Consider the following 20,390-nt stretch of genomic DNA (forward strand, 5'->3'; position numbering starts at 1 on the left):
ACATCTTATTTTATAAAGCAATCTTAAGTAAATTACCGCACCAACTGTATAGTTTGTTGAGGTCAGCAGTGTACACAAGCCAAGTAATTTATTTATGAAACTGTTTCTATAATATACTGCAAACTGAGTAAAATAGAAATCAATTTTTCATTTACTCCTTGGCACTGGAATAATGTCCAAAACCACACAAAGCTTGTTTTCTTTAAACATATTTCAGTTTGTAACTAATGGATACCCAACTAATGCATGCTCTTGTTTAAGTATCTGTCTAACACTCTACTGTTTGTTTTTTTTAAATACCTGCCTTGTTCTGCTGCTGTCGTTGCCAGGTCTGTCTTTTAAAAAGAGATTGTAATCTCAAAAGAACTTTCTGAATATATCAAGCGGACTCGACAAAAGGTAACTTTTTATCGGATACCAATAACCAAACTTGATTCTTTTGATTCATTTGTGTACCAAATATGAAGCCAATATTTTTAAGCATCTGGTCTTTATCATTTGGAAATAAAGTAAATTGGAGTACAATGTGGCAGCTTTACTAGGCCACAGGTCAAATGTTTCTTTTGCATAAGGATTTGCCATACAAATCTACAACATAAACTCCAAGATTCATGAGATTGGTCGTGGGATTGGAGGACACCCACTGAACCTTCATCTTTCCTGAGCTGTGTGGGGAACTGCTGAGGTGAGTTGACGAATGACTGGGCATTCCTAAAATCATGGGTAAAATAATTGGGCACACAAATGAATAAAAACAGCATAAACAAATCTTGAGTCTTCTGTAGTGAAGTTTCTTTCAAGTTAGAAAACAAATTGAGAGTGTGCACAGGCAGACCAAGCATTGACACAAACCGATGACAAAGTTTACCAGGTGAACTCACCTCTGATCACCAAGCCCCAGACCAGACCCAGCCAGGCATATCATGAAGTTAAATAAATAATGCTCACAATACTAAATAAAATCATAACAAGTGCTCTTAAATATATTTAGTGCATAAACAAGCATAGAAAAGCATGCATAAATAAGAAACAAGCTATTGAAACAATATTCAAAACACAAAAAAAAAAAAAAAAAAAAAAAAAAGCCAACCCACATGCATGGCTGGAGCTAGAATGAGTCCAGGGGAGCAGTGTGATGAAAAGAAAGGTGCATGCTGTCCCCAATGCAGCAGCCCAGCCTAATAAGCACCGCCTAAGAAACTAATCTAAAAAAACTCAGATAAAAGCAGTAGCCAAGAAGGCAGGGGCAGGCTGACGTTTGTTGAAGCTGACACCCTGGGATGCTTCAAGAAGCTGCTCGATGAGATTCTGGAATCAATAAGCTACTTGGCCTCCTCTTGTTTGTAAGCTTTCTTATGATGATAAGAACACAAAGTCAACACAACCAATGCTCTAAAAACAATTACAAGCCATTTGGTTACAAAATCAGTAAGAGGAAGGCATTAAAAACAATTACCTCTGGGAGTTCAGAGAAACTGCCGTCCTGTACACAAAATACGTTGGAAGGCTCCCTATAAAAATGCCCATATATATATATATATATATTTTTTTTTTAAAACAATTTAAATAGTGCCAATCACTACTAAGAAGATTAAGATAGCACAACTAGCTTATCTTGTAGCAAGTGGGGGAAAACTTGACAAACTCTGCAACCTAGGACCCAGCAAAAATAATAAACTGTTTTCCTGTCGGGGAACATCTTTTTGAACAAAGCTCCAGCATGGTTTGCTACAGCTAGTGGCAGGTTGTGCACCACAAGGAAAGATGTGAACAGTGTCTCTCTCCGGATGGTCCTAAGTGGTCCATGTGCTGGCAGGAACATGGTATTAATCTTAGGGACAGACGCTACAGCGCTTGCCAACTTCTTGTGTATGGCCCCTTCCACGTGACGTCTACAGTCTGAAAAAAAAATGACAATATTTTAACATAGATTATTTTATTAAGGTAAAGAAACATTTTATACACTGTGTGCATGTAAACATTTACACATATGTGACAGATAGGTCTGCTGATATCAACATACAGTAATAGGACATTAAACATACTTCACAATTTTGCTGAAAAATGAATTTACTTTACTCTTGTCATCAGAAGTATGAAATTACAATACTACCATACAGCTATTTTTTAAATAACTTTCATAATATTACATTGTTGTGGTGTTATGCTACCAAATGGACAGTAGAGGTCACTATTACTAGTAATAGGCTGAAAAGGAACTACTGCATTGAGGTAATGGAGCAGTTACTAGTGATTACTGTTGACTTGCCAACTAAATTCAATAAAGCGATTAAATGCTGTATACACTATTGCCTGCTTTTCACTTATGACTACACAATTGTTCATGAAAAAAATAGTTGTTTCATGTAAGGTTTGCATATTGTGGACACTTCAGTGATCACATCCAAAGCTAAAGTATTATAACTGGCATGATCTTAGTATTACAATAATTCAATATTTACTATGAGTATAACCACTATAATAACATCTAAAATGGGAAACACATTGCATGTCTTACCTGAAGCTCCTTGATGACTAATGCCAAAAGTAACTTTACACACTGTGCAAAAAGCATGGTGGTCTTGCTTGGACTGACGCAGGCAGGGCCACTTCTGGGGGAAGTTTCGAAGAGAATTCTGGAGAATTCTGTGTTCTGTTGTGGAGCACCACCACTTCTTTCTTCATCCACTATTCTCTCTTCAAGGAAAATGCAGCAGATGAGTTCAAGTTTATGTTTAAAAATCAAACGATACGCTGAAGTGAGTACATTGAGAAACTTTCAACCAGAGTTCTTTTTTGTTTTTTTTAATTGAGCGCGTGACATGTATACATCCTGCCAATGCGCGCATGTTTAGAAAACAATACAAATTATGATCAACATGCACATACAGTATTACAATTGACCATTATATATACATAAGGTGCATCGAAAAGCAAAAGAAAGGAGGTTGAATAAAGTGGCTCTGCAAATGTAAAATTAAGGCTAAACAGACAGGCATTGATTTTCAATTTTCTTCTTCTGTATGTGTTTAATTCATTGGATGCATACCCAGATTCACGAAAAAAAAATGTGATTACTTGCTTTATTTGTGCCGCGCGCTCACTTTGTTGTGTGCATTATTTCATATGAATCAATTGATATTTAATTACTTATTCATTCACAAATGAAAATAACAAACTAACAATCTACATCGTATTGAGAAACTATCTTTTGAAAGACAGGCACACAGAATCAGACCTTCATTTGCTCGCTCAATCATTCGTGTTAGGTGTGCATTTTACTCAGCACAGTGTAAGATCTGGTTCTCTATGCTGCCTTCCAAGAGATGAAAAATGTTGCTGAGCATCTAGGATTAAGTTGGACTATCTGGGCAACGCTATTCTATCACGCATGTGTGTGGTTTTGTAGTTCGACCATGAAATCACGGTTACCACAGCAATATGACCACTGATCTTTATATAGAGACTGGTGATGATGACGAGGGAAAGCCAGGGAGTGCCTGTAAAGTGACTGCCGGCATTCATAAGCAAATTTCAGAGATGGGATTGGTCAAAATAGGGAGTCTAACGAAATGAACCAATCACGTTAGATGCAACACTTTCATTAGTAACTATAGGCAACATCATAGACGATGAGTGAAATATATATATATATATATATATATATATATATATATATATATATATATATATATATATATATATATATATTGCATTATCACATATCATCACTGATGAAACCGTACCTGCGTATTACCAACTCAAAATACGTGGCGGATACGCAAAATGTGTACAGGTTGGCAGGTCTGCAATAAGAACAGAACTTTAAACAAACTATACTGTATGACATACAAGGCTTTGTGTATCATTTTTTATAACTGCTAAACATATTACACATGGCTCCCTGAAGAGAGCTAGTAGGATGCATAGCCTCTGTACCCTTGAACACTTGCAAAGATGCATTGCTGTCCTGTTTCACCATGTTATAAGATAAACACAGCATAAATCAAACACACAGTGGTTTGCTGTTAGATTGTATTTTCATGCACTGCAATTCACTATTGATGGACCATATATTATAATATGTACTGAAACCTTAACGCTGTATAAACTTTACACAAATGAATTCTTATATTGAGCTTTCTTCTGTTGTACCTCTTTAAAACCAATAGTTGCATTTACTGTGTAACAAAGTATTTTTGATATTCACAGAATCAGATTTACAGTATATAACAAATCTTGTAATTCCATTAAGGGAATCTAATGAGGATTGGTAAGAGTGGTATAGTTAACACCATTAATGCATATGTACAGTATATTATTAGTTTATTTACTTGTTAGTCATTAAAACAACTTTTCTGTAAGAAAGCCTCTGAAAGCCTTATAATTATATATATATATTCTATCGGATATATATTATATTATATATAGATATAATATATATATATATACATCTTCATAGTGGCAACAGATTGAGACAAGTTGCTTGTTTTTGGGGGCCTCTCTGCAACTGACAGTCCTTAGCTTTCTCAGCACTGCTTTGTGAAAAAGTAGATAGAAAAAACTGGGCCAACTGATGAGATTCATTTTTCAAGTATACTTGCTTCGCAGCTCAGAGAGCACAGCTTGCTCATCTAGAACAGACTATTCTGCAAAGCCTCGTCAGCAAGAATATGGCAGAGCTTTTACTGTAAGATGGAGCAATGTTTACTCTCTGGGGGCTGGAGGAGTCTGAGGCAAAATGACCATCTTTCAGAAAAAAGATACAGTTAGATTGTTTTAGGTGCATGGGTTTCTAAGGTTAAATCCCTGTTATCTGCTTACACCATTTTTTTATTTTATGCAACAATGAGGTCAACTTTGTTGCTGTAGATTTAAACCATAAAATACATATACCAGGGGTGGCCAAACTGCGGCTCTTCTACACTGTGCGGCTCGCGGTGAAAATCTAGGTAACACATTGTGGCTTGATAAAACTGGAGGAGGAGAATCTTCTCTTCCGCCTAACCAGTATGTTTGACGCAGTGGCGTCAAGCGTGATGACCTTACTACATTCACTTTCAATTGAAGTTCGTTGGGATGTTTATCTTGTTTTTCAAGGCCAGGGTCAATTTTTCTTTTTATATTTAATGTTTCATTTTGGTTCGTTTCACCAAAGACGATATGAGGATGAAAAACAAGGTTTCAAGGCAGAATGGGAAGAAGAATGTAAGTTTTCAGAAGAAAGCGATAAATCTCTGTGCCTTCTCTACAACAAAATGCTTGCACACTTCAAGGGAAGCAACCTGAAACGTCACTTTGAAAGTAATCACGCCAGTTTTTCATCTGAATATCCTTCTGGATCCGAATTGAGGAAGAAAAAGGTAACCTGTGTAAAATCATGTCTCAGCAGCCAGCAGATGCTTCTATCGACATTTAGTAAAGAAGATGATGTAACAACGGAAGTGAGTTTTGCTATTGCGTGGAATATTGCTTGTGCCGAACGTCCTTATTCTGAAGGCAAATGTATTAAAAAGAATATTGTAGAATTGGTGGTAATTTTGAATCCTGATAAAAAAAAAACTTCAAAAGCTAGTAAGCCAAATTCTATCTTCATGCCACACAACAGAAAGACGCATCTCCTTGATCAGTGCTAAAGTTAGCTAGCAATATCATGGGAAGTACTATACAACTCAAGGACACATACTATTCCAAATGTTCAACTGGGTGGATGTGTTCAGAAACTGTAAATGAAAGCATTGAGGCAAAGTTATGAGGGACAGAAGAAGAGACAGTCAAAAGACCTTGAGATTTTGTCTGTTCCACTGTTTGGGATATGATATTAATTCCTGCTAAAGCTCCCTTTGAAGCTGTGAGATTAAACCTCCAGTGTTTCAAGGTATCCGTCATCAAGAATCTATATGCTTGTTGATCTTGGGGGACTGTTAAAATGGCTTCCCCTGGCTGTATCATTTGCACTGTACCTGTAGATCTGCTGACCACTAACCAAAACACCTTGAGGCAGTGCATTTTGAAAGTGTCAAAATCACAGTGCTGCACACTATAAGAGTGCCATCTATCCTCTTCGGTCTCATTTTCCATGTTAATGTATACATAATCCTGAATAAAACAGGCAGTGCAAGTATGAAGAAGTGTCCCCTGAGCAAGTTTAAGTATTTTTGTATAATTGTTTGGAGCTACTAGCTTGACATAATTTTTACATATAATAAATGCTAGTGAACAAAGTTTCATCAGTCTGAAAAGCTTACCTGTCATGGGGAGAAGGCACTGAAGCCCATGTGCACATCCTGAAGACCTGACCTTCTATATACAAGTAGTCATGTGACTATGACCACGACATGGATCCCAGTCAAGGCATACAGATTTTTTTCTAAACAGTCCTATTTGACCATGTATCCCAACTCATCCTATTTTGCAGTATTTAAATTGGGTTTTATATTTAATAAATACGCAACAAGCCCTTTAAGCAGTTCATTTGAAATGCTGATGATACATCTTGCAAATTATGCATAAATATTTGAATTTCGCAAATGACCCTGCAGCCAATAAAAATTCATGACGGTGAGGAAGACGACGAATGGATCAGAATGCAGAGCATCGCACAAAGAGGACACTGATGTAGGTTAGACATGTGTTGTTTTATCCTGAAATGGTAATGTTCACTGAGATTAATTTAAAATGTTCCTCTCCTGAGAATATATCACACTAAAGTAAAAATGTGTTATATATCATTTCATTGTGATAGTCTAAAAAAAATATTGTGATCTGAAATTGAATTCCAAATTTAATTTGCCACGTTACTGTCTACTGAAAACCAATAGCTTAACATGCTACATGTGTTGGCATTACACTCTAATTATAGTGTTAAGACCAAAAGTGTGAAATGAAATGAAATTACTGCTGGGTATTTCCAGCGACATGTATTGCAAGAGAATGTACCTTACAATCAAATTGAAAGGACTAATTATCATACAGGTCAGTGTGATACATTGGTTTGCTTAACGGAGTGTTGAACAATGATAGGAGTTGTCTGACTTGAATAACTTGAAATGACTGTGAGCTCTATTTAATACTCCACAAAGGCATAAAACTAAGAACACTCTGAATAAATGTATTCCCATTTGAAAGAGTGATGAATAAACACGTTAGCAAATCACAAGCACATTTCTTTTCATGTCATTTTTTTTATATAATCCAATTCTACTTTTGCATTATGTATAACACCCCTTTATAGGCTAGTTAACAAAGTAGTAGCAAACAGACATTAGGCAAGGTTCTCAAAGCTTTACTTAAAATTGACATTAGCATGTTTTTTGCTTTTTTTTGCCTGTTACAGACCCTTTAACATTGAGTGAAGGTTAGCATGCCCATTGTCAGAAACTGATAAGGACCACTATTACAATATCTGTATACTATTGTGAATCGAGTCAAAAGGAAACGGAACTTATCACATCAAAAGTGTGCTAGGAAAAAAACATTTACGACATTTCAGAAAAAATGGTGCTCATGGCTTTTGTAAAATATAGGCGTTAATGCCATTTAAGCATTTTTTACAACTATAAAAAGTTAAAATATCCTTCATGAAGCTTAAAGACGGTGCTGTTGTTGCAGAATTGATTACACTAACAGCATTTTTCTCTGTCTATAGTTTTTCTACTGAAAAAAGGTTATTTCTCAGAAAATGACCTTTTGGTTCACCTTGTTACTGGAGGGTCGTCAAGAACTTAAATGGTGGAGGGTATGTGTTTACCCACTTGTCAATGGTACTTTATATTATGTGCACTGGCCTTGATTTCTTTTCTCTGCCCCTACTGTTTATGATACAGTGCTCAGCTCAATTTATACACTGAGCTTTGAATCAAGGAAACTATGCCAAAGTTGGTGTTTTTTTTAATTATCTACTGTACATGTAGGAGTAGGGGGAGGAATTAGGAGTGTGCAAGTCATTATCAGAGGTTATTCAGTGCAGTTACTGCATCTTCAAAAGACATATCTGGTGAAGTTTGGGACAGAGCTGTACAGTCTGTTGCATTTTGCTCTGTGGCGCACATTCGTCTACATTTAATGGTCTTTTCATGGTCTTTTCACAAAGCCATTACAAAGCCTTTCACTGTCACCCCATCCCCATTCATCATTATTTATTTCTATTAGGTTTCGGTTCAAATCAGCACAGTCCTTTCAAAAACCTTTAACTGTGCATGCTGTTACTTGGTTCAATTTTAAGCATTCAGGCTAAACTATTGTGACAAATTTGAAAAAGTGTTTGCATTTCAAGTTTGAAAACATTTTTTTTTTGCCCGTTTTCTACATTTTAAACATACAAAAGGTATCAGGACAATCTACATATGGGACTCCCTAAAAATGTTTTATAATAAAAAATTGATGGAGTTTTAACTGATATTGTTGGGAATATCGTATGGCAATTGCATTCAATACTAATATAATTTCCAAAGCAATACTAAAAGCATGAACAAACTTGCTAAGTAGTGTAAATGATTCCACTGGCACCTGACAGAGACATTCTCTTGTACCTGTAATGAAAACATTCCAGCTAATCTCATGGTGTCAGGGGACAGGCAAGTTGATTTGTACTGGGAAACAGACAGAAATGGAAGCTGTGAGTTTATTTACAGCTTGGAGATTTGGAGTTATAGATTAAGTTGAGTAAAGAGGACCTTTTCGTAGACCAGAAAATATTTTGACAAGCTCCTGCTAGCTTGCTTGTAAAAGGAAAGGAAATCTGTCATGAGGTGTCTAGTTGTTTTAAAACAGAAGTAATCCATTATATAAAAATTAAGCAATGCACTATTACAAATACAACTTGCAATAAAACTTTATTAAGGGGGATTGTTACAAACCAGGTTGAGCTTGCCACAAGACCATCTTCACTTGTCTTTTTGTGTAGAAGACCAGCACTTCAACAGCACAGGTAGGTTTTAAACAGGGCAGGCCTGTATCTTCATTTTAAACAAAATGAAATAAACAAAACAAAACCCTAACGTCCTCCAGGAGTGCTAACTAAACAATTCAGCTCTAAATAACACCAGACAGCTAAACTGTTTACTGGTCACAAAAAACCAACATTTTACAAATGAAACCAAACCCCCCCCCTCTCCTCTCCTCTCCTCTCCTCTCCTCTCCTCTCCTCTGCTCTCCTCTCCTCTCCTCTCCTCTCCTGTTCCAGCTCCACCAGTTATTCTATTTGGGAGCAGCCACATTCTCACCTGTTTTTTGGCAGGAACAGGAATTAACCCCATCAATGCCAACCACCACAAAAACATAAAAAAACAGTGGCACTATTTACAGGCAGAGGTCTTGCTCTGCCACAGGAATCCATTTGACCTGCTGTGGACAGTTCACTTATAACTCATTAACAATAATTTGCTCATAGGGAGTACAAAAATAGTATTGAGTACTGATAACACTATTATCAGTTGTTTATCAACAAGATTTAAGAGTTTCTAGGAGTTTTCTTAATTGAATAAACGTCTAACACTTCTAAGGAAATGCTGTTTGGCTTAGATTTGTAGGCATAGCATTTGTTTAAGCTCCCTCAGGACAGGCCACAGAGACGATAGCCATAACAAAGGATGAGGCAAGTGATGAGAAAATCAGAAGATGCTTGTAGCCATTCTAAACATGACAGAAGGCTGTCACAATGCTTGGGATCTTCTTAAATCTTTTCTAATAGGCTGACCAGAGACTGCTGCAGAACTAAAGGATATTAAACTCTTCTATATGTGACACCCATCCAAATCCTTCATTGCCCAGCTTAGTATGCACTGGACCCCAAGGGCATCATTCATTAAACATTCTCTATTCAGATCATTTTCATCCTTTGATGGTCCGATTAAGCATGGGGATCACAACAACTGAAAGCTTTCAAAATGTATTTCTATTGCGTTTCACTTCTAGGTGAAATCTGTACAATTAATCGTACTAAAGGTAAATCATGAATAATTAAATCGGAATTCCTTATTCATTACTGCTCTTTTTAGGAGAAAGCCAGAGGGAACTGGGTCGATTTATCCATACCTGCTTTGCTTTGGTCATGTGAATGCTAAGATAAACTATAGACTAGCCTATATATGAAATCCAGAGAGATTCCATGTGGTTTTAATTGCTCCAATAAAATCCAACATTCTGATCGGGTACAGGATGATCAAATTGACTCCTAAGTCTACAAGTATAGTAAAATACTGTACCAATAAAACATACTGTACTTTATACAAAAGCTATAGTAATTTTGAAGCTGCTGAAAGTTTAAATCCAACCTTCCATGAGCAATCCAATTTTGTGGACCACCACAGGTTAATGAAACATTAATGAAAGATATTGGGGCCACTTTTAATGTAAGCTAAAATACACCTGATTAAAAAAAAATAAAAAAAATAATAAAAATGCAGTATTATTTTGGCCTATATTAAGCTATTTACAGTACCTTCGTGTTCATGTGCATTCGTAGCAACTACATTTATAATTTTGCCGAGAGTAGATCTTGTACTCAGAATGAAAATGTTTGTGGTTACCTCTATTCATATGAGTGTGACACAATAAAGTGTGTGCAAGGCAAACGCTCTCAGCATGATGAAAGGTAGCCGCCGAACACTTATAACATACTGAGTAAGTCAACACATCAGATGCTCAAATATATCATTCTAAAATATTTTTAATGGGTCAAGTTAGAGGCTATATTCGTTTTAAAAGGGCCTGATACACCTTATTGTAAAACACATACCATGTAGGCACCTATGATGTTATTGTGATGCAAGTTTGAACCACATTATCCATGTTGCAATAAATCTGACTTAATGTCAATAGAGGAATTGGGCTGTCAGACATTTTATCACAAACAATTGTGCTTGAAGATAGTTAATAGACCTACAGCTTTGAGTAAATAAGGTACCATAGAAGTCTCAAGAAGATGAGATTGCAGCTGATATGGTACAGTACTGTGCTCAATCATTTCTATATGTTCAGGTAAAATTAATTGCTGAAAAGTCCATGTTTAATAACAAGAAAAAAAATGAAATAAAATAACAATACATGAAACTATAGGGAGTACAGTTTATATTACGTCCACATTAAAGAGAATATAAAAAGGAAATTAAAAGTAATCTTGAAATTGTGAGGTTTGTTGGCCTCCTCTGCCCTTTCAAAATAGTAGCAAGCTATAACCATTAGATTGTGAAATGTATTTATTCTTACAATACCAAGGCACAGGATTATTAGGTACGAGAAACATGTATTGCAGATTTTAATGAGTGTCTTTTTAATAAGACAGTATAGTAAATATAATGGTATGTGAATTCCCTCCAATTAGTCTAGCACAATTGTTGCCTCAGCACAGCAACAACTGACATTTATCCTGCTGAATGTATCACACATGCCCGAGAGAAGGAAGCACATACTGTGCAACCCTTGAGTACGCTTCTGTAATTCATGAGCTGCATTTTTACCGTAATTGTTCAAGCTTTTTAAAAGGTTATGTTGATTTACATATACCACAGCAAGCAAGTGTCCCTAAAAATTATGAGCTTCATAAAACCTGTTGTTTAATTTTACACTACAAGGTGGATTTCCCTGTGCCCATTTACAATATTGCATTAAATTAAAAAACATTAAGCAAACATTTGCAGACAATCTGGAGAGCCCATTGGCTCTATTTGGGTTCTATTTAAAGCTGAGTTGATGCATTGTATAGTTTGACAACTATTAATAGTCAAGCATGTGTGTCTTTTTTTGTGTAAAGGGTTTAAGCAAAGGAGAGTTTGCATTTTATTTATAAAATTTGGAATGGGCAATTATTTTTTGCATTAAGCACAGAGCTTATGTGCTCCCCTTAGGTCCGACCTCACCTTCTCCCCCCTGCCCTGCCCCTTGTTAATGTTTACTGATGGGATTGTATCTGTGCAAGACACTTCAAAGTAGCAAGTTAAGAGCGTTGTGCTAGAATTACAAATACAGTATCGATCGAGAGGCAGTGCCTGCCGATGTTTGCCAAATATTTTCTAAAGACGGCAACAAAGTAAAGAAATTAATGTTAAATTAATTTGCGTGACCATTACAAACGGCACCTTACAAAACTTCAAACAAAATCGGCATTTATTCATCTGAACTACCCCTGAGTAAAAATGAAGAAAAGCAACCAAGATCTTCCCAAAAATTGTATCTTTGGTCAGAAGTATTAAACATCCCTGCAACGTCAATCCCTATTGAGCAGATTGTAAGCAAGTGCCTGTCATCGCTTAAATTAAAACAAAATGTGGACACTATCGTGTTCCTTAACAGAATTAAAATATAAGCCATGGACAACACTCTTGTTACTAAACTGCTGTGGGCAGTGAAAACTCTTTTAAATTTTTTTTTTCTCTTGATTGGTTGTTACTCTGACTTGTTATGGATTTAAACAACTTTTTATTTTTATTTTGCCTTGATCCACAGCTGGTACCATTCAACACGAACAACGTAAACATGTATTTAATATATTATTGAATTATTACATGCATAAACTGATGTAATAAATTTAATATTCATAAGACTTTCCACACTTATTTTATTTTATTTTTTTACCGTCGATTAATCAATGCCTCAGCTTTTTTGGAGAATGCTATATCGATAATGAAAAATTAGGCATTGCCCCTGACTTACTAATTACCACAGTCCCACAAATCATAAACACACTTCAAAGGGATGTTATTAAATATCTAATGAAACCACAAGGCACACTGACCTTCCACCCCTGAATATAATGCATCAGTAGACCTCCAGTTCTGATCACTAACAAGACTTAAGGGAAAATACAATGAGAAACTTGACAGAAGGAAGGTATTTGATACACAAGTAACTGGAGGAATAAAGTGACTAGTCACAAATAAAATGTAGACTAGAATAGGTAAAGCACATGGGGAAAATGTTAAATACTGTCTTCATTATTGGATATGATTCTAACTTTAGATTATGAAGAGAGACACACTTTACTTGGCATTAGTACCATTTAATCCACATGTAACTTGGAGTATTGTAAAATGACAAATAAATGGTAAAGTAAGCTATAATAAAAAGGGAAAAACAAGGCTGCCTACATGGTTTACTGTAAACATTTCCCAAACCCAGCTATAAAGGGAAATTAATTGAGTAATGCTAACCTTATACACGGATGGGCAATCAAATACGAAAAACATTACGATAAGGTAAACCTAGCTGGTAATATTAGAATGTGTTGATGCATACTTTTCCATTATAAAGTGCAATAGATTTATGATTACTAGTGATTTGTTGGCGATACAAACAGAATTAGAAAACTCTCTTATTAGAGACCTTATGTTTGACCCTGTTCTGCCTCTGGGCCATTTGGAAGATTGAAGTGATCTAGTTACTGTAGCTGACACTGTGTTGTGGTCACTGCACAGGGTTGTCAATGAATGGTATCAATTGGTTCCTCTTGGAATGAAATCCATCACCCACAATGAAAGATTCATGAAATCCCCTCAGTCTTTTTCCCATCACTTATTCAACGGTATCTCATGCTCTTTCACTATTGAGGTGGTCAAGGCTATGACTTATGTCATTCCTATGTTTGTATGGCACAATTTGACCCAAAGGGTTTTCATTCTGAAGGATAAAAACATCTCCCAGGAGTGATGATCCAGGGGTGATATTAAAGTAAAACTTACATAATAGGAAGGGAGGAGTAACAGGTGACCTAACAACTGGAGGTCAGGCAAGAAGTACTGGAACAGTAAGAGTAGAGGAACAATGGTAATGGTAATATTAAGGTACTGCTTATTAACGTTTTATAAATATATAATAAATGCTTAATAACTACATTATAGAGTATTAAAAAACATTATTGATGGTTTATATCCATGCAATAGCCATAGACGGAATTACGTTTAAACATCCCAATGTACAATAGGTGGCTAAAAACTGCCCCCCCTTATAAAACTGTAATTGTAACTGTCTAATCAATTAATTGGTGGCTCCCATGTGTCACATAATACCATTCTGTTGGCAATTGTTCTAGTTATAGGAGGAACACAAATAGCACAGAGGCTCCTGAATATATTACGAAAGACTATTACAGTATATGTGATATCTACTGACGTGGTACTTTGTGGTGGTAGTCTGTAGGACCCACATATATCTTAAGACATGTGTATTATATTATATATATATATATTATATATATATATATATATATATATATATATATATATATGTATGTGTGTGTGTTAAAGAAAGGTATTACACATGAAACAATAAAAGAAACACTCGGTTCTTCTAATATAGAAAAGACAAGAATAATGACTAAGAACTTTTTGACCGGGACAACGGTTGACAGTGTAAACGGAAACGAGGACCCACTAGACGGTATATGCCAATGTGGAATAACTGAAAGTCTGTTCACATGTCTAGAATTATTATTGATCCATTTATCATCCATCAACAGCCATATATCCAGACCAATAGCTCTACATTCATTGATAAACACAATTACTGTAGCTGACTAGTAGGTACCTACTCTTATAGTAGCTGAATTATCAAAACATATGCGTGCAAAGAACTTCTATAAATATCCGAGGTGAAGCAAAAACCCCAAACTTATTTTACAAATTTTAACACACTGTTCAGGTTTTAAATTTACAAAGCATTGTCAAGCTAACAAATAAGATAGCAATAAATCTGCCACACATTAAGCCATACTTGTGCTGTTACTTGTGCTGCTACCATATAAATCAAATCTTATTCCTAATGAGCACGTGTTCTGTCAGTTGTGGGGTACAGTAAGATACAGACAGATAATAAAGGAGCTCAGGTTATATTTTTCTGAGGATGTAATCTTTGTTTATGTCACTGGGTGGCACAATGGGTAAGGCACTGTGGTTGGCATATAAAATGGAGGATCCACTGCTCTGTATCTTGTATTGTGAGGGGCAGAGAAAAGCTGAGCTCTTTTGCAAGCAGCTTTTAAATTCAGTTTTGTCTTCTGTTAGGTGTGGAAATGAAGAACTCCAGCCCTGCTGATCCAATATTGTGCTTGGTTTGTTTGTGATTCATGGCATGGAACAGCTAACATAGCGTAGTTTTACTGATATAGACAGTTCCCTCATTGTGAGAAAAAAAACCATGGGAATGTCTCTGCGTTAACAAAACCTTTTAAATATGTTCTTGTGTGTGTATTTGTGTGTGTATACGTGCGTGTGTGCGAGTGTGTGTGCATGTGTATGTGTGTGTATAACAGCTGGTTCTTTTTATAATGTTAACATGCATCCTAAAGCCAAGTGTGCCAAGAGACCCAATCTTCAGTGTCTAAATTACATTTAGAGATAGTTAAGACTGCCAAAGCAGACATGTTACGACAAGGGAATACGTGCTGCGATGCAACAAGAATATTAGAGACTACACTTTTCACAGCCCAGGCGACAGGACCCACAACGGTGAGGGTATGCAAAGTAAATAGGATTGAATCATATTTTATAGTGATGTTGCTGCATGACAGGCACTGAGCAATTCATAATTTTATTTCTAATTACTTTCAGCTATAAAGGAACATTACAATGTGAAGTATGTTTTGTTGAAATTCATGGCTTATTGAATTACCAAAGGATAAAGGTGAAGATTATGGTGCATACGTTAGGTAATATTTACCAAGGGTAGTGGCATGTTTTTGTACAAATAACTGTATAATAACTATGTAATAAATGTGTTACAGAGTGTTACTGAGGCATAATAAATAGTTTATAACCATGCAATAGCCATAGATAGAATTACATTTAAACATCCCAAAGTACAATAGGTGGATAAAAACTGTCCCCTTTATAAAACTGAAATTAAGCCTATGGCTATTGCATGGTTATAACCAACCATAATGATTTATTAACATTTTATAACAGTGTTATTAAGCATATATTATATAGTTATAAAGCATTTATAAAACATTAATAAGCAACACCTTAATATAAAGTGTTACCTTTTTTTCCTTTGAATTTCACCTTGCAGATTTACCATTGCAATCATTGAATGCTATTTATTTTTGGCTTCTGCCCTGGTCATGTCTCAATGTGACATGACAATAATACAATACTATCTTAATTATTAATGTCACTTATGGTCCTAATGTACATTATGATTGCAGGACGTACCCGAGAGTATTTGCAGCTTAACACACACACACACACACACACACACAAATGTAGGTGATGCAGATGATTTACATGTAGGTTACTCTAATGCATAATTACATGTCAGATGAAAACATATAATTCAAAGTAAAAAACATATAATTCAAAGTAAACTCAAGAAGCCAAAAATCGTCACTTTAGGCGAGCATTGGAACCAGTAATGTCTTGCACTCACACAGAACAACCTTTATTGGTAAGTCTCTGGAGACATATCAAAACAATACTTGGTATTTATAAACAATAAATGGTATTTCTGACTGGAATGTATTCAAATTAAAGGCAGTTAAAAATTGACAATAATTTTAAATTGCCGGTATTTATTTAATGCAAATGGCTAATACAGTAATACACCCAAAACAGATGCATAATTAATAAGCCCAGTTCATCTACGCCCCCCCACCCAAGACAAAATAAAACAAACAAACAATCCAGTAAACCCATCTCACTATATTTACAGAACATACTCTAACTGTGCCCTCTAATCTGAATCTGAAGGTTAAGGTTGTAGCACATACATTATTTATACATTATTGTTTTTACAATGTTCAGGCAATGTTTAACATTTGTATTTGCAGAGCAGTTGAAGAGTTGATGCCTCAGAGTTTCCATAGGAACAGAAGGGTGGCATATTCCACCACCATGACTAAGGATGATGTGGAGTACAATACCATTGTCATGAACAGCCATGGCTCAATTAAAATGCTTTGACCACATTCTCCTTCAAGATGCCATTAGTCAGTTATTAGCATTTTTAATGTAACAATACAACATGGAAAAAAAAGAAAAATCACGGGGGAACATTTTGTTAAGAAACAATTTTAATAAGTGATATGCAGCTAGAAGTTTAGCTTTAATTAAGAATTAGATCTGTAAATCGGAAATACTTTGATAGCTGTGCACAATATGTTCATTTTTGCTGCAGGCACATGACCTATTGAAACTCAATAGGTGACTGTGGCACACACAAGATAACACAATCAAACACACTGAACTGAAACATTTTACTTATTGGATGATTAAATCAACTCAGGTGTGAGCAAATACCAAACAATGCAAATGGCAAGTTTAATGTCAATGACATGCTGTCCAGGGAAAATAGAGTGACTTCTATTTAGAGGTCATTATTAACATATGGATGTATATAAATTTAAGCATGCAATTATAACATAGCAAATTTGCACAGAAGACATTTCCACTTTCAAATCTCAATGCTTCTTTTCAAGTCCAACAATGTCTTTAGAAAATGATGGCAAGACTGAACCACTCTCCATTTCAGAATATTAGATGACATTCTTAACCAAGGGCTGCATTGTAATAAGCAAGGACCTCTGCAGCCTGCTGATCACTGGAGATTCTAAATCAAGCCCTTTTGCATTGTGGTCAGTAGGGATCACATTTTTTTTAGAGCCACTATTTGTAATATGGTTGGACTATTTTGATGTACATTGCGGTCTATTCAGGCTTTTCTATTTCAGAAATATTCTCTACACTGTGGTGGAAGTATATATAAATTGGTTTGGTCCCTCTTGACTACTTTGCCACACACTTATAGCAATGTTTTATCTTAGTCAGCACAATGGTAAAATTGAAAGACAAGGACTATTGTTTAAGTTGTATACAAAGTACTGTGCTTTCAAGAAAACCTTCGATGCCCAAGCAAAAAAGGTGGATTTTTTTTTTTTATTGCTGAGATTTTTGTGAAGCTATCATATAATCTTCTTCAGTAAAACACATACTACAATATTAATCAATTTTATTTCAGTTACAGAACACAGTACCCAAGGCCCTTCTTTTTTCATTTTTATTTTATATAACATTTACCAGGAATGATTATTAGTTTAAAAAAAAAAAAAAATCCCTACAGAAAGTAAAGAAACAACCCATAGCTTTTTTCTTGTTCGGTAAAATGTGTAAATAATAGACTTGACTGTACAATTCAGTATTTCCCTTATACATCCATCACTACATTTTCTCACTGATTTTCACACTTTGCGTTCCATTCTCTGGGAAGTGTAGTCAACGCGGGGCAGGAATTTCAAGTTTAAAGTAAGGTTATACAGAAATATAATACTAAGACGCTTGAGTTTGTGCAAAAATATAATTGTAGAGTTGCATTTAATGACTGGAACTGGGATTCTAATTACAATAGCCTTCTTTGTCGAGACTCTCTTAAACCACTGAGTGATATACGTTCTAGCCCACTTCTACAAGGCTTGCATTGACTATGTTTTATCTGGGATGTGAGGTCTCCTCAGAACTGCTCTGACAATCCTTCCTTTGACCGTTTCAATATTCTTTGGGAGTTCTAGAATGCCCTTCTGGATTCTTCATTGTCAAGTCTCTCTGGGTTTTAATTTGCTATTCAGCCTCATCTGTGCTTGAGATAAACTTGTTTAACTTGTAATGAAACTTCTTCTTTTGCTTTGATTATTTATGGAATTATTTAATTGTTGTATTGTTATTATATTGTATTAAGTATGGACTGTTCTGGTCTCTCTTTGTATTAGTGCTTGCATTATTGAGATGTGCTTATTGCATGTGTTTATATATTATTTTGAGTTATCTGACCAACAAGCTGTGCTATGTTTTTTTCTTTGATTATATTTAAAAATACTGAGCATTTTTTTCACACACTCTCAACAGGGTCATATTAAACACATTGTTAGACATAAATACATATTTCTGTTACTGATTTTGCTTTATTGAATGATCAGCAGACGTCTTGGAAATATTTGGAAATACTGAAACCAGACAACTTGTTAAAGCCAATAACCTAATGTTGACTTAAAAGTCAAAGGTCAGTTATCTTGTAGCTGGAAATTATGCAATAGAACATATTTTAGAGAAATGTAAAAAGATAACAAATCACAGCATATATCAAATTGTAATTGTCCTGAAGATGATTTCGTGTAGATCGAAATGTTGATCTTGGGTATAATATGTATATATATATATATATATATATATATTATAGATATATATATATATATATTATATATATATATATATATATACACACACACACACACACACACACTTTGGAGCATAATATATAAGTGTGCGGCTACTATGTTTGTTTAAATTTAAAATACACAACAGAAAATACATTTTAAAGGTATTTTAAATGGTGGATCATTCTGGGACTGGATTTCAAAGCCTGGTAACTAGAATTAAAAAAATTCTAAATGTTTTCATATTTACTTTAACATGTTTATTTATTTACTGAGCAAAACAGAACATTATAAGTGGAAATGCAAAATTAAAGCAAATGTATTATTTTGAAACTGAACACATGTACTCAAAACCCACTTACCACATACAACCTCAGACCTGAAATGTTAAACTATACAAGCTCAGACCTGACATGTTAAACTATACCAGCTCAGACCTGACATGTTAGTGTAACAGTTTAAAAAAACTGGAAACCTTGTGATCCCTAAACACTGCTTATTAATGTACATATAGGTTGTTGGATGAAAGAAAGTTTTAGGTTCCTAAGATGTTGTTCAGAGTGCTGATGTGCTGTGATAAAATTGTTGATTCCTCTGCTCTTGTTTGTCATCTTACAGTACAACATGCAGCAGATGGGATATAAATGAAATATTAATTCTAGCCGCAACCCCCCATTAACACCACTGTAAACACAATAAACCAAAAGTGACTTTTGATTTATGGCTTTTTCACAGTCATTGGATAATGCTTTTTAAAAGGTAAACACTTAGATTTCTTCCATTCTCAGCAGACTTTAGCCCAGAAATCACATTTACGTACATACCAAAATACAAAAATCTAAAATGGCTGTGTAGGAATCATTTTTAAAACTGGTTAAGTTGATAGAGAATATCCCAAGTACAACAATAGATGTAAAAGAGTCATCATTGGTATAAAATATGGTCTGTTATTGTGGCTCTTGTAAATAGCCATTACATTCTGTGGCAGATCCTAGTTTGAAGTTACATATTCTAATATTCTACTATGCTTTGCTCACTGATGTGTAGAACTCTTGTTGGCCAGCATAATATAATTGTAAAAAGTCTGTTCAGTTCTCATTCTGTGTGCTCAAGAAGCCACAATTTATGTCCACATAGTCAATGATAATGATGGAAAGGTAATACATATACGTAGACAGATCTTTTAAGTGTTTCCAAACGTATACTGTCTGGGATTTCTCCACTGCAACTCTCCACTGGTAAGGGTTTAGAGGGA

Source organism: Polyodon spathula, chromosome 12 (assembly GCF_017654505.1).
Source record: "Polyodon spathula isolate WHYD16114869_AA chromosome 12, ASM1765450v1, whole genome shotgun sequence".
Classification (NCBI taxonomy): Eukaryota; Metazoa; Chordata; class Actinopteri; order Acipenseriformes; family Polyodontidae; genus Polyodon; species Polyodon spathula.